Here is a 12234-nt window from a genome sequence, read left to right as displayed (position 1 = left end):
GCAGAACTGGAACCATGAACACCTCCAAGAACAGACAGGAAAAGCATCAGAAAGGCGATGAGCTAGGGCCATCCGGGTGGCTCAGTCGGTTGAGCATCCAGCTCTTGGTTTCAGCTCAGGTCATGATCTCAGGGTCCTGGGATCGAGTCCTGTGACAGGTTCCGTGCTCAGTGGGGACTCTGCTTAAGGATTTTCTCTCTTCCTTCTCCCTTTGCCCTCCCCCTGCTCACTCTCTCTCTCTCAAATAAATAAATAAATCTTAAAAAATTAAAAAAAAAAAAAGCCTATGAGCTAAGGCAATGGTAGAAATGAGAAAGCCTCCCTAGAAACTAGGAGTCATGAGGGCCGGGGTCTGAGCAGTCCAACAGTGGTTTTGCACTAGGAATAAACATCATGTTAAATGGCAGGGCAGGGCCAAGATGTATGTAAGCTTGTATGTTGCTCAATTTGCCCTCTCCTTCTCTGCTAATCAGAAAACCGATGTCCACAACCCCAGTTGATGGAGTAGGGGCTCATGTAGCTTCACACACCTTTGCCACAGCTCATGGGACCAGCGGAACCTCTGACTCAAACAGCCAATTCATCAGCTGACCAGCAACCATCTGATTCTCTCTCTCTCTCTCTCAAGAATTAAAATAAAAGATAAGCTGATTGCAGCTAATCAAATAGTGTTGGACACAAGATCCCATAAAAGTCATAGAGAATTGGGACCAGAGTCAATGCTACAACCACCCAGTGTCAGATGCAGGCCAGACAGGGGAGCAGAAATGATGAGCTTTTGAAGGAAGCTGGTATGGAAAGACAAACAAAGATATGCAGGGAGTAGCAAAAGCAAGAGCACATGTGATCCCAGAAGAAAAAGGAAGTGGGGAGAGTAGCTGTCTGACGATTTTCCAGTTCCCAAGAGGTATAAATCTTATTCCCTCGGTTGAGATCTCTGAGATTCCCTGCATCCTTATGATATAACCAAACACCCTGATCCAGTGTGATCCCTGACATGCAGCATGTACCCCATTGTTGTAACCAGCCAGTTGTTCCAAATAGATTCTTTGGATTACAAAGAACAGAGACTCACTCAGGCATCCCTAAGAGAGAGTGAATTATCATAAAGATACCCAGAGAAACTTCGGAGAACCATGACAGGTTAGGGACCATCTTGTCTCTGTCTCTCTGCTTCTGTCAGAGCCTCCGCAGTCTGTCTCTGATGGTGCCTCTGTCCCTCTCTGGGTCTTGCTCCATTCTCCTGTCTATACCAGCTGGTTTACTCTCTCCCTCCACTCTGCAAAACTTTCCTCTACTTCAAAGATTCTGCATCCTCATAGCTTTTGTTTCTTCATAACTTCAGCTGGCCAGGACCCTTCATGACCCTACCTTACCTCATGGCTTCTCTTTATAGATTCCTTCTATTTCAGATTCCACTGCTAACAGTATTTTCTAGTTCAGCTTCAAAAGAGGGAATACGATTAGCCCTGCTCATCCTTTTGCACCAGGTCATGGGTTGGCCAGCCTCGGGTTTGACTATTCCTGGATCAAAGCCCACCCCTTATACAACCAGCTCCAGCCAGTAGGGCAGAGTCCCACAGTATAAAACACAGCAATCTAGACCTGCTCATTTAGAAGGGGCTCAGAGCAAGCAGACATTGCGACTGACATATTTAATATGCCAACCCCTCCTTATCGCAAATATCCTTGAGATACAGCCCACTGTTTTCCAAGAAACAGTTAATTATGTGATAAAGCAATCTAGCTTGTGATATTAACAATTAATAATCATGTTGTAGTTTTTTTATTTTTTCTTCTACTTTTCAGAAGTTTCCAAATTTTCCAAGTAATTTGTCCTACTTTTATAATCAGGAATATCGCATTATGTATTAAGAAAATAAATGTAGGGGTACCCGGGTGGCTCAGTCAGTTAAGCATTGGACTCTTGGTTTTGGCTCAGGCCATGACCTCCTGGGTCATGGGATCAAGCCCCTCATCAGGCTTTATGCTCAGCCGGGAGTCTGCTGGAGATTCTCTCCCTCTGCCCCTCCCCACACTTGAGCATGCGCACGTTCCCTCTCTCTCTCTCTCTAATAAACAAATAAATCTTTTTTAAAAAAGGAAAACAAATGTAGCATCATTCATACAACAAAGTATATATTGAGCACCAACCACATATCAGGCTCTATGCTAAACACTAGAAATATAGCAGCAAACAGGAAAAAAAGGACCTTTTGTCATGAAACATGGATGATCACATAATTTATCAGCAAATTTGGACACTTTTGAGAGTGAAAAGGGGGTGCTATTAATAATCAGACCAGAACAAAAATGAGACCGTGCTGAGTAAACCAGGACATATGGTAACTGTTTCTACTTATGTATGCCAGCTAATATTTTAACATTCCTGTGTATTTGAGTGGAGGACTACCATGTATAAGGCCTGACTCTCTCCTCAAAAATTAATTCCTAAAATCAAGAAATGTAGAGAATATGGCAGGCAGGTACCTGGGGACAGGGAAGATTTTTAACTGTCCACATCTCAGCATCCTCATCCTTCACTTTGGAAAACACCGAGGGTCCCAGCTCATCCAAGAAGGGCAAGGAAAGGGGTGGGGGGGGTGAGGAGCTAGCGCTTATTGATCACTTACCAGATGCCAGCTACAGGATTGGATACTTTCTATATGCAATCAAAGTTCATCTCATGCCAACTCCGAGACATGGGTATTATTACACCCATTTTGCTGATGAAGAAACAAAGGCTCAGAGAGTTCAGTTACTTGGCCCAAGCTAATCCATCTAGTGTTGGACTAAAATGTGAACCCAGCCAACTCCACTACCTCCAGCCACCTCTCAAAATTAAATCTGAGAACTTCAAGTACAGAAACATTATAACCCTTAGTCTCTCCTAAAGTAAATGTAAATAGTGATGAGGTTGTCATAAAAAGACAAGTTTTAGTGGTCATTTCTTCCGTATCATCAGTTTCTCAGCTTATACCAAGCAGAAATGTAGAAAATGAGCTTAACTGGGTGCTGTTTCTTGGAGCATTTCTCATGGTCCTCATGTAGGTGGTATCTGAATTTGCCATGTAATTTGAAAATGAAGTTTTGGAAGGAAATTAAAGGAAAACTTCTGAAGAGTGGGGTTAGCCCAGGAAAAAAACACCCAACATGTTGAAAAGCATTTGGAACTAATTTCCTATCCGTTGAGTCAAAAGAGAATAATTCCATTGATCCCAGATTGGTTAATTAGAGAGATATGTCAAATTCTGTTTTGACAAATAATATCACACTCAAATTTCTGTTCACTTTAATGGGATTTGACCTATATCAACTCGCTCCAAAGCATGAAAGTGAAAAAAAGTAGGTTTTGCTAGGAGGGTTTTGCTGTTTGTTTGGGCTTTTCTGGTTGGTAGAGTGCATACATATTGCCAAATGAAAGGCACTCTGAATCAAAAAGTCATGGCGGGAGGGGGGGGAAAGATTCCTGAAATAAAATCACCTGTAAGATGTTTTTCACTGCCCTGTGCTCGCAAAAATCATTTACAGACTTACATTAAAAGAATGTCAAAAAACATAAAAACAGCATAGAAAATGAAATTGCACCTGTGATTCGTTTCATCTCAGCTTCGGATCACAATTGTACATTTTGAACTAAATGTCTTTAGCTGCACTGAAGATACTGCAGTTGGAAGACCCTTCTGACATAGAAAGTCTCTTTTTATCCTAACATGCCTCTTGAAACAAAAAGAGCTTCCTAATGATATATTTTGAAAATGTTGAAATTAAAGTTCAGGCTTATTTCCCTATTGTACTTAAAATTTCAGAGATGAGGAAATGGAAGAATGGAGTTTGAGGAGGAAAGGAACTTTCTTTAAGACTGGAATGTTTAGATTCAGAACAAACAGAATGGGTATTTTCATTTAACGTAAAAGGAAAATAAGATCCTTTTGTCCCAAACAGGTAACTCATGTATCTATTTCAGGACTTGCACTGTTCTTTACCTTTAGATCTCAAGGCTGCAATTCAAGCCAGTGTTTTAAAATACTTAGGGTCTTTATTCTCATTCAGTTTTCTTCCATTAGCTGGGAAATACAATCTTCTTTCATGTTGTGTAGCTGATAACAAAAACTGGCTAGCGCAAGAATGCCCCGCTGAATTCACAGTCAGGCTTTGCAGAGCTGAATTGTAGAGAAATAAATGCAACTACTTACTGTCTCGCTGAATTATGGATTTTAGAAAACTGTTTAATAATGAGGAAAACATTTAAGACAGCTTATATTGAGCTCTGCATGCCCAGGAAACTAACATGAAACAGGAACTGCTAACAGATTTTGTGGGGAAAGTTAAATTGTAATTTTATGATCATCTAGATCATAGAAGCTAGGAGATAGCTTCACAAGGACAAACCCCACAATTATCTATATGTTAGCAATTGTGGAAGTGTGTATATTTTTAAGTAGTCAAATCTTTCTTTACGTACAAATTTAAGGTTAAAACGTTTGATGCTTCTGGGTCTTTTATTTAGTTTCTCAATCTACCAAAAATAACAACCCTCCCAATATTTGCCACTTCCTCTCCTTCAATTGCTCGATTGTTCAGGATCCTGGATTATCATCAGAATCACTGATTGTAAATTCCTCAGACGTATTCATCTCTGTACCTGCCTGGGCACTCAACAAAGCTCCAGCCACAAAGCAGGCCTTTATAAATGTTTCCTGATTTATTTGAAGTCGTATGGTAAACCTAAAGATTCACAAGAATTGTTTGTTATTTTTAAATCGTCTTCATTTAGACTTGCTGATAGCCCACTAGATGTCAACCTGCTAAGTGATGAGAGTAAACCAAGTATCGTCCTCATGCTGCAGCAGCTTCCAGTCTCATGCGAGGGAAACAAATAAGGAAATCAGAAATTAAAATATTGTGCGGTAAACACCAACCATGATGGAAACGTATGAGAAGCACCAAACTCCCTTCAGAGGGGGACCCGGAGGTTTGGTAGAAGTGATGTCAAAGCTGAAACTGTATGCATAGTGGAAAGAGAGGGGAAAGAGTCTGGGCAGAGGGAAAAGCACACTACAAAGATCAAGACTTAACAGAAAAAAACATGGATTGGGGAACAGCATCAGCTCCGCATGCCTGGGGTAGAAAGGGTGCATGAGGAGGGGCAATACGAGACTGGAACTGGGGGGAAAGCAAGGAAGGACATTTTGGAGAGCCTTGGGCACCAGGCTAACTCATTCTTTACATACAAGCTCAGAATAGAAATGTTGGATGCTTCTGTGTTCTTTTCTGTTGCAATGAGTTTGGACTTACCCTAGCCCCCAGTATGGAGCCATGACTAGGGCCAAGAGAAACTAAAAAGAATATGCTTTAAAACCAACTAATATAATTCAGAAACTATTCTTTGGGTCCAAATGGTTTTAGCATATGGACACAAACACATTATATACTTCTTTTCTTACTTCCACTCTCTCTTCCTTCCCTTTTCTTAATCCTCACTACATTCTGATCCTCAACATGTAGTCACTGTAGGAAAGGGGAAAAGTGTGTAAGGCAAGATAGGTATAAGAGGATATTAATTTTGCCAAGGTAATTGTGGATACACTATACATAGGAGTCTACCCCCATACACCTCCAAACTGTTTCTTAAATAATTAAATCTATCTGTTCTATATGCTGAATCCACATAGAACTAACTTTCGATAAGCTTTTGCCAAGTCATAGAATATGAACAATAACAATATTGCTTTTTCATCAAATTGGATATATTCACAATAGGTCTTTGTTGGTAAGCAAATAAAATGACCTAACCTTTCCTTTAATAAGACATATGCAAAACTTCAAAATTTTTCAGACTTTTTTATCCTAATTTTTATTTGCAGGAAGTTGACCTTAAGAACTAAATAAGGATATGCACAAGATATGGCCAAACATCATCATGTTTTGATGACCATCATGATGAACATTATAATGGCTAAACATCATCAAAAAATATTCCCATCATGGCCAATTTCTAGCTACCAATATGAAGTCACTGAACACAGAATTAGGAAGAGATGCACATATCAGCTCCAACACATCACTGAAAGAAAACATATGGAGATATCACTCCCTAATTTCTGTATAAACCACACACACACACACACACACACACACACACACTTCACTCACAACCTGTTGGCCAGAACTAGCCATGTAACCTTCCTAACTTCCAGGGGATCCAGAAGAAGGAAACTGGGTATTAGTGAACACATTAATGTTCTCCACAAAGCTCAATCCTTGGGTGCTCTCTTTCATACCTGGCAAATCCAACATAGAATTCTCTTAAACAAAGATAAGTATCTCCCTAAAAGAAATTCTACCACTAGCTTTGAAAAAATTATTTGTTCACACTTATTCCATGTAAGATACACAGATATTAAGAAAAAATAAAATTACCACTGAGTCATGGGTTTAGGAACTTTTTTACTTCCTTTTGGTTAATTTGTATTTTCTAATTTGTCCATAACAGACATTGATTGCTTTTATAATAGTAAAAATTATTTTTATGTGTGTGTGTGTCTTCCTTGAATAATTCCTACAAATTCTTCTTATCTTAACTCTAAGATGAATGAGAGAGGCAGAATACACAATCATTTGGTTACCAATTTTCTGGTCATTCTCAGCACCTGTGGCAATCGGTTTTTTTGTTTTTTGGGTTTTTTTTTTAAGATTTTATTTACTTATTTGAGACCAGAGAGAGCACGAGTGGAGGGAGGGGGAGAGGGAGAGGGAGAAGTAGGCTCCATGCAGGGCTCAATCCCAGGACCCTGGGTTCATGACCTGAGCCAAAGGCAGACACTTAACCAACTGAGCCACCCATTTGACCCAGCCATTCTTTATCTTTAGAAGTTTCTCTTCCAGTTCATCTTAGAAACCTTACTTGGCATTGACTGGCAAAGTTCCTTAGAAATCTAGATGTTCTTATAGGGTTTCCTTTATGCCACCGCCTCCTCCAAATCACTGTGCCTCAGGCAAATCTGATTAATGTCCTCTCAACTCCTCCCAGGGCCACTGCTTAATGTCAAAAAATGGAAATACAGTAATTATTCAAGGAAAATATTTTTTCCTGATTTCCTCCATTAAATTGTCTGAAGAAGAAAAATACTTTAATAATAAAAATTGGTAGTCAGTCCTTTGATTTTCATCTTCCATCTCATTTCCATGATCTGAAATTTAATCCTCAGGGTACATAAGAAGGTTTTCTCCATCTATGAAAATGCAGAGGTTGAGAGGATCAATCAACAGGAAAAAAATACCCTAAATGAGCAATCTGCATGAGTGTACTTCTAAAATCTAAAGCTAAGTAAATATAAGGTATTATTACAACATTGAAATATAGCTAATATTCATTTGTACTTAGTATACATGAGTTTTCTAGGAGAGGTTGTTACTTGTGTATAAACTTCTATTTATTTTAATATCATCCTTCAATAATCCTTGGAATAATAAAGATTTTCATTTACATTTTTAACCTGGAATAAATTAATTGCAATTTTTCCTAATTGTCCGTTTGTAACTTACCCAAGTTATTTTTCAAAGTAAATTCTAAAATAGCAAACATATAAATCCAAATTATTCTATTGAAGGTAAAAGTAAAGCATGAGAACAAAATTATAAATTTATTTTAGAGGCTGTTTGACACAACTTTATTAACACTGTGATATTCCCCTACATATCAGGTAACCGCATCCCAGCCCTGTTTTGTCAGATAATGAAGGAACACTCACGGAATTGAAAAGAGCTAGAGTATGACATTAGATTACAACTTTCACATAAAGGAGAAGTACCTCATAGCAATGCCGTCTCTTCCTTTTATCTGCTTCCCCTTTCCCTTCAGGCAAAAAATATAAATGAAAAATGCCTACTACCTTCAATCAAACACCATAGATAAAATGCTGATTGCTTGCTTGACTGCTTACAATGGAGGTGTAACAAATGTTAATCTGTTTCTGCGGCCTACAGAGAGCGGGAACTGGAAAGAAGAGAAAGGGATTTGAAGAGCTTTTCCTCTGTGGCTTTTCTGAGACTTCAAAATGCTCCTAGAAGCTACTTAACAACAAAATCAGTTGATCCCATTGTTGTGGCTCAGAATCCTGTTTCTGTATATCAGCTGAGTGAGGAGACTAAGGTGCTGGAGTGGCATTAATGCATTGCCCATGGATATTTCCAAAACTTTTAATTACAGCACGTTAAAGAAGTCTTACGAAAATCCTCCAGCCTGCCACAAGACCCGTGTCTCCAGGGCCAGGCCCACCACAGTGAAAAGCAAAAGCCCAGATCTCAAGGTCAGAGGATCCCGCCAAGTTTATTTCTGAAACTAACTCTGCTCAGCTCTGGTTTCAACTTCTCAGTACGGTGGGAGTATGGATAGGAGACCCTCTCCCTTTCATCATGGGTTCTGTCCCATAGGGAATGGGGCTCCCCACGGTGCTGTTAACAGTTTCCGGTCTTACTCCTTTGCGGCAGCCACTGGTGTCCAGCCCCGAACACTAACACCCACCAGGGCAGCCCGGACCCACCTCCACCACTTCTGAGGCTTCAGATCCTGCTTGGTTGCTGGTTGAGGAGAGAAAGAAAAGGAGGAATGTGACAGAGAGCATCCTTCTTCTCTTTCTGTGATGGTTAATTTTATATGCCAAACTGATTGGGTTGTTATGCCCAGTTTTTTGCTCAAACATCCATCTAGATGTTGATGTGAAGGTATTAGTTAGATTCACATTTACGTCAGTAGACCCTGAGTAAAGCAGATTGGCCTCCACGTCGGTGGTCCTTGTCCAATCAGCTAAAGGCCTTCAGAGGAAAGACTGAAATCCCCCAAGGAGGAAGGAGGTCTGCCTCCACACTGCCTTCAGGCTCAAACTGCCTCATCCACTGCTGCCAGAATTCCCAGCCTGTTGGGCTGCCCTACAGATTTTAGACTTGCCAGCTTCTACACCTGCATGAGCCAATTCCTTAACACATATCTACGATGGTTCCTGTTTGTTCTGCTTCCCCTATTGGTTCTGCTTCTCTGAAAACTTCTGACTGATAGACTTCCCCAGCAGCTTTTCCCTCTTCATGGGACAACATATAGGGCCTAAAAGGGGAACCTGTTCTCTCAGGATCCCAATCCCCTCAACAAAACGATCATCCAAACCTGCAGGGTATAGGTTGTGAAGCCCAGTCATGTGACCATTCTGACAAGCCTCCGGGGCCTTTTACACTGAGCCCTAGGCTTAAAAGGAAATAATGTTGCTGCTTCATACCCAGTGACCTGGGGACTTTGGCTCTTCTCCAAACCCAAGGAGACACTTTCCTTCTCTTTCTCCCCTTGGCCACTGCTCCTGAGGACAAATAGCTCCTCAATTTAGTGAGAACTTATCATCTGACAGACTTTGGAACTGGCTGGTCGGCCACTTTTGGACATGTGTCTGTATCCACCATACACTTCATAATGTTTGAGCCTTGGTAAGACAGTAAGACCAAACTACATGATTCCATTTCCCTGCTTGCCTTGGAACAGGAGTTTGGACAGGAAAACACACCCATCTTCTACCTTGAGGCTTTTCATTCTTTCTGGCTTTTTAATCTGAACCCTGGATTGTTCTCTGCAGGCATAAATCAAACTCTGGAATCATCTTTTAAATTCATTAGTAATTCAGAGTCATGACTCTCCAAACCAGGATAAATCTTCCTGATCCATACCCTTTCTACGGGGCCTTAATGTGTTTTATTACTCTTCATCTTTTAAAAGTAAAAACTAGCTTTTTACATGGTTTTCTTTGGGTAGTGGTGGGGGGGGGGTTAAAAGTTTCTTAATTGCTTACTTTCAATACAAACCAGAGTGTAATTCACAATACAAGTTTCATTAGTGTTGGATATTTTTATATTATTTATATAGAGAGTACTATCAGTTTTATAACACATACTATCTTCAGCATACAGATGCAAATTATTTTCTAGCTATTGTTAATAGTAAGTAAGGTAGGGTATCCTCTAGAAGGTTTGAGTTATTTGCTGTTGTCCCTTTTCTGCCATTTCTTGTTGGTGAACTGTATCCTGGGTTGCTTGCTGCATTTTTCTCCAGTTTTTCCAGAGTCAGAGATTTTAAGAGTAAAAATTTGGGTTTACACAGCACCACTGTGGTTATATCTTCCACAGACAACTTGTTTTAGAAGAACTTCTCGGAACATTGACTTCACTTCACCATATCTGAATTGTTGGGTATAGCTAAGTTTTTTCCAGAAAGTTCTCCTGGTCTTTTTCTTGGCAACTTTAGGCATCCAACCCAGTATTACCAAGATGACTGAGTTCTTGACTCAAGCCTACAGAAGGAAAGATTCATCTCTTCCCAGACGGCTCTGGTTTTTCATATGCTTTGTTTCCCTTGTCCCTCTTTGCTATTTTCTCTTTGTTTAGTCTCCCTCCAATATGGATTTGACCTGAATTATTCCAATAACTACATGTTCCTTCTATTTCACATTTGCTCTAGAGACCAAACTTCAACATATTTCTTCTCCATTCACTATATCCTGGATTTTTTTCTCTTATGCCATAAGTTCATGGACAATCTTGGAAAGCCTGAATTACAAGTAGCCAATTGGCTTCTCTACCTCATCTATACTTTTTATCTCTATTTACATAAATATGGCACCAAAATTCTCTGGGAAATCACCTCTGCTACTCTCAAGGTACAAGAAAGAAATTGTGTAAGATACCCTGAGAGATTTAAAACTATCATCATGGTAACTTAGAAATAACCAACTGCAACTGCTCCATGGAGGCCGAAGACTCTGTTAATTACCACTGCTTAATTAATCCAAGAGACTCTAATTGAATGCCCAACTGAGTTGTGAAAATAATCACTAAGTGACCAAAAGGTGTTCCAGAAGCCAAGAGAATATAGCACTTGGGCCTGCCTGGAAAAGCAGAGATTGAATTCCTCCCTTCTGGTTTCCTTCTGGCTGGCAGGAAACCTGGTTATCCCTAAGGAGAAATGGAAGGAAATGGATCTCCGGACACAGAAGCATCACCCAAAAATGAGGCTCTCCTTACAGAGGGAGCCACACTTCCTGGAGAAAACACAGCAACCCATGAATCATGAAACAGAAAGAAAAATCTGCAGGTAACTGGTGCCTTGGCCCCAGAAGGAAAAGATATTCGAGGTAATGACCCTGGCAAAATGTACAGAGGTTTCCTGACAAGGTTAAAAGTGGAGTTAACTGTCCAGCAAAGCCAAACAATTCTTAAAAATGCAAAATATAGAGATGGTCTGAGTTCAAATTCTGATTTGCCACTTACTAGAGGTGTCGTCTTGCTGTGCTTATCTAAACATAGTGTCCTTATCTGTAGGGTGGGAGTAATCATAGGCTTGTAGTAAGGATTAAATAAAATCGCCAAAATTAAGTACTTGACTAAAAAGTTGCACATGGCAAAGGCTCTTAAAATGTTATGACTGATTTTTTTTTTTTTTTTTTTTTTTTTTTTTTAAGTAAAGCCCATGGAGCCCAATGCAGGGCTTAAACTCGCAACCCTGAGATCAAGACCTAAGCCAAGATCGAGAGTTGGACACTTAAGCTGTTACGGAACCTGGACTGCATCGCCTGATGGAAGAACCAAGCGGCACTCAGAGATCTTGGAGGATGGGAGGTTTATTTAACACCAGTGGGCTCAGAGAAGAATGATCTCCAAAGGTCTGAGCCCTGAGCACAAACAAAGGGGGTAATTTATACACTTCTACTTCCACATACTTATTGGTGCACGTGGGAAGCGAGGCAAGGAGAAGAACCCAGAAGAGCCCCGGGGCAAGGACTAGGACTCCCTTGCTGGCTCAGTCGGCCATCTTAGGACACAGATTTTTCTTCTTCAAACCGACTGGGCCACCGAGGTGCCCCATGACTGACTATTATGTATGAAGATCCCATTAACAGTTACCCCATGCACCAACCACTCCCAATTTCTGCTGAATAATTTGGAAAACAACTGCACCATCAGAAAAAGCCTTGAATTTTGGGATACTTCTCAAGGACTTGGCAAAAAACTGAAAGAACTGCAGGGTAGCATCAGTGTTTTTATCCCAACTAACAGTAAGAAATTTGAAAGATGAAAGAAGAATCAAAGTTCAGGAAGTGAGTCGCTGGTATTACTAGATGTGTCAGAGAATGGGTTTTGGCTTTCTGAATAACTGTTTAAGATCTCAGAACAATGGACACCTGGTCAGAGATAAGG

General features: G+C 40.3%; 1 long non-coding RNA gene and 1 pseudogene across 2 annotated transcripts in view; both read right to left on the bottom strand.

The window, feature by feature from the left end:
• LOC129045772 (uncharacterized) overlaps positions 1–12234 on the bottom strand; it is a 306077-nt gene that overhangs the window by 108650 nt on the left and 185193 nt on the right. The window lies entirely within an intron of this gene.
• On the bottom strand, positions 9973–10289 carry LOC123837285 (BBSome-interacting protein 1-like; annotated as a pseudogene).

Source organism: Mirounga angustirostris, unplaced genomic scaffold (genome assembly GCF_029215605.1).
Source record: "Mirounga angustirostris isolate CCGP_5_RB_7025 unplaced genomic scaffold, mMirAng1.0.hap1 SCAF_5, whole genome shotgun sequence".
Taxonomy (NCBI): Eukaryota; Metazoa; Chordata; class Mammalia; order Carnivora; family Phocidae; genus Mirounga; species Mirounga angustirostris.
This window is presented reverse-complemented; position numbering and strand designations above follow the sequence as displayed.